Below are 3,873 nucleotides of genomic sequence, written 5' to 3'. Positions count from 1 at the left end.
ATATTTTGTGTAAAAAATCTATAACTTTGAATTTTAATTACAAATATTTTATTATGAAGACATAAATACAGGATTTTTGAGTGATGACAATATATAATATCAATATTTTTTATATGATTTTATACAAATATACCTGTTCCTTGAACCTATGCAATCCATTCAATGCAAAATCCATAATAACACATATATAACAAAAAAAATATACATAAATGCATAAATCCTGCTTATCATCCAAATCACTTAAATAAGAAAAAAGAATAAATTCACAATCATCATCCCAATCAATTATATCCACAATAATTAATTCTACAATCTTATCTAAAAAATTAAACTCCATCATATTCCAAAATTCAAATTGTACAGTAAAAAAAATTATTTTATTAGACTCCACTAGTTTTTAAGTGCTTTTTTCGGGTCCAAGTCTCTCAAGCTCTATATTTGAGTTTCTGAAATATTTCCTGTAATAAAAAAAATTATTTTATAATCAAACTACAAATTTTTTTTTGGATGAATTTCAAATTACAATTACTTATAACAAAATCATTAATTATACATCACTTTACCTTGTTGCGGTGACTTACTTTGACCATTAGAAGTGCCAGGTACCTATCACACACATATAGATACAATGGATTATCATTAAAAAAAAAATGTTAAATATAAAGATCACTAAAGTTTAAATAATTTGGTATGAAACTTCAAATATTTATATTACTTATTCCATCAAATGTGAAGGAGAGAGTGTACAATCTTCCATGTCAAACTTAGGACGTAAATCTTAAAAGATTAACAAAAACTTAGAAATTAAGATTTACATCGTATCAACTTTATTTTCCAATAAAAGCGTCATTTTATCATGTTCAAAACTTGTCCTAATTTTTTTCATGGAGACAAGAAACTGAAGAAGTTGGAGGAAGCAATCCTAACCCAAAAACACGTCCATGATTATGTCAAAGGATTACTAAAACTCCTATACACTACCAAATAAGTTCTATCACTTTAACCCACCAACTGCAATTGGAGAACATCAATCTAAAAAAAATCCGTAAAAATTCATTCATAAAGATAACTAATTCATAAGCATACAAAATTATTCTGAATGAAAATAATAATCAAAAATAAGAATCAAAGAATTGGTGAGTAATTCTAGGTCCTGGAGGTTAGTTTGATCAACAGCACATGCCATCTAAAAGATTCTATATTGGATTTGATCTACTACAATGTTATAAAATAAATTCGTAAGAGTTTCAAAGTTGAAGTAGCACCAAATTAGAAAGAAAAAATTTAAATATCAAGGGTTGAACTTGACCACTTACATGAGTTGGATTAAGAAAAAATGTATTACCGATATTACAAAACATCAAAAGTAGGGTGTCTCTCCTAGCAATCGAAATTAATCATTCCATGTGACATATGAGGATCATTAGTAAGCTAAAAAAAATGTAAGTTATTAACTTACCATTTAAAAATCAATACATATCAGACTAAATGACATTAGAGATCGCCAATTTCTTTAAAGTCTCAAGTAACTGAACATTTTCCTTCAAGGTTATCTTGTCACTCAAAACACAATTCATTCTTGTATTTGGCCTTCCATTCGTCAATATCCTCCCAAAAAGCATCAGTTGTTGAATATATTTTGTGCACTCACAAATAGAGTCAAACTATTGACGAGCAATGCTAACTTTGAAGTTTAAGAAATTGTAGGCAATTAAAAAGATAAAAGAAAGTAAACCAAAGTCCAATAAAAAACCTATCTTTGGTCCAGGAAATTAGCCCAAAATTCATAGCAAGTAGCGGGGATCTTTATGGCCTCAATAGATTGAGAAGGAACCTCCATAGGTCTCATGAATACACTAACTAAAGGTTGGAAAGCAAATGGTCATAAAAAACAAAATCAGCATTAACCGAGCTAGAATTTCAAGAAGGAAAAAAATAAATTAAGGAAACTTCATTGAAAAAATGTCTTCAATAATGGCACCCAAAATTAAAAGGGCAGCTACCTGTCACTTTAGGGAGAATTTCTGACCAAGTCCCTTGGTAAAATCAAAGTGCATCCCCTCAAAAAAGTTCTGGCCCTATGGACACCATTAAGCAAATGTTAGTTGATTTGGTAACTGGTTGGCAAATGGCGTCCTTTGTCGAGCCGTTTTCCATGTGGTGACACCTTGTTTAAGCTACTTGGATGATTAGGTAAGTTTACGTCAGGAAGTAGAAATCATTTAAGGTGCCCATGGAAAAACTAAAAAAGTTGGGAGCAATAAGCGCACAATACACCAAACTTCTTCCCCTCCCTGCCATAAAAGAAAGCAAAAGAGAAAAACAGGGGATGGACAATAGTCTAGACTGGAGAAATAACACCCAAAAGCAAGAAAAGAAAAATTCGAAGATTGAAAAGGAGAGAGAGATAACGAACAAGCCTCAATAACAGATTGAAAGTATAGATAGAATATTGGTACCTTAGATCTGGAAAAATTAAGTCAAACAGAGAGGAATCGAAGGGGTAGAAGTGCAGCTTCGATCTGTCGAAGGAGGGATCCAAGAAGATGAAGGTCGCACAGTGAGCTTCTGCCTCCTGAAACCTTTTCTTTCAGATCTGAAAACAAAATTGCATCACCTCAAGAACCTCCACAGTTTTCTTTAGAACCTTCCCTGAGTACTCCTAACTGATGCTGTGATTTTTCCCTAATCTTTCTCACAAAATCCTCAAGAAGATCCGACTCACTCCCTCAGACATCTTTCCCTGCTTTTCCCCTACCAAACATCCTTCTCTGAGACCATCTTTCACTAGTGATTTCTGCTCTGAGACTCTCTCTTTCACAACCAAAAATCTCTCTTAAAAAAAAAAACTCTGAAACAAATCCCCTGTCCTGCGTTTTCTATTATTTTGTTCTTAATAGATATCCTTAGATTTTGCAAAAGTGATTACGTAAGTGGGCGAGCACGGGAATTACCAAAAATTAAAATAGTAGAGAGCGGGAGCCTTGAGCATGATTTCAAAATTTGGCGTGGGGAACGCGATGATGGTATCAAATTTTGGTATTGGGAACGTGATGGTTCAATTTTGATACCGATCCAATAGTAATCTATATGGGTTAGGATCGGATAGAAATACGTTTAATTGCTTTCAATTATAGAATTATTTTTTAGACTAATCCTTTGTCTATAACAATCCAATGATACAGTATCGACTAAGATTTGAGATCGAACAAGGCTGATTACAATCTTAGTGTTCCTATTCCAGACCAGCAAGGTTCTATTGCCCATATAACTAGCTGTTTCCGCAACCATTGTGCTAGTGCATAGGCCAATGGGAGGTCACGTTGATGCACTTGGGCCTAGGGTACAACGCTATCGTATTGTGTCTGTCTGTATAGCTAGGAATAGATAAACGCAAGCAAACCGAGTTATTTTCTCATATATGTATATATAAATACACACATACGCACATATACATATATAGATTTAACTATATACACACATATGGGAAAGTGTTTCCAGTCGGAGAGTGTAGTTCTTGCAATATCTATAACTGTATTATAAATTTATATATATATATATATATATAAACTTATTGCATGAAAAATATTATTTATTAAAATTAAATTTTGGAAAAATGTGAAAAGTCTAGGGAAAAAAAACCTAATATACTATTAAAAATTAAAATTGAAAAAATAATATAATTTTATCTGCACACAATATATTTTAAAAATGGTGAATAATTAAAGGATTCAAACCATGGAATTGAAAATATTAGGTCTAAACACTTAATTTTTCAATCAGGATTTGACGATACCGATATCATGTCACACATAGTTTCAAGTGAAAATATTCCATTTTGAGGACTCTCATTAGCCTACAATGATAAGATTT

The 3,873-nt window shown here is 31.9% G+C and overlaps 1 long non-coding RNA gene across 1 annotated transcript; it reads right to left on the bottom strand.

Annotated features, from left to right (window-relative positions):
- Positions 1 to 230: 230 nt before the first annotated feature.
- LOC122080678 lies at positions 231 to 2,882 on the bottom strand. The gene is made up of 4 exons (XR_006140865.1): positions 2,460 to 2,882; positions 2,004 to 2,294; positions 564 to 606; positions 231 to 458 (listed from the first exon to the last, which is right to left on the bottom strand). It is a non-coding gene; the product is annotated as an uncharacterized LOC122080678 (long non-coding RNA).
- Positions 2,883 to 3,873: the final 991 nt, after the last annotated feature.

This window comes from Macadamia integrifolia, chromosome 6 (genome assembly GCF_013358625.1).
Source record: "Macadamia integrifolia cultivar HAES 741 chromosome 6, SCU_Mint_v3, whole genome shotgun sequence".
NCBI lineage: Eukaryota > Viridiplantae > Streptophyta > Magnoliopsida > Proteales > Proteaceae > Macadamia > Macadamia integrifolia.
The sequence above is the reverse complement of the archived record's forward strand: the minus strand, read 5'-3'. Positions and strand labels throughout refer to the sequence as shown.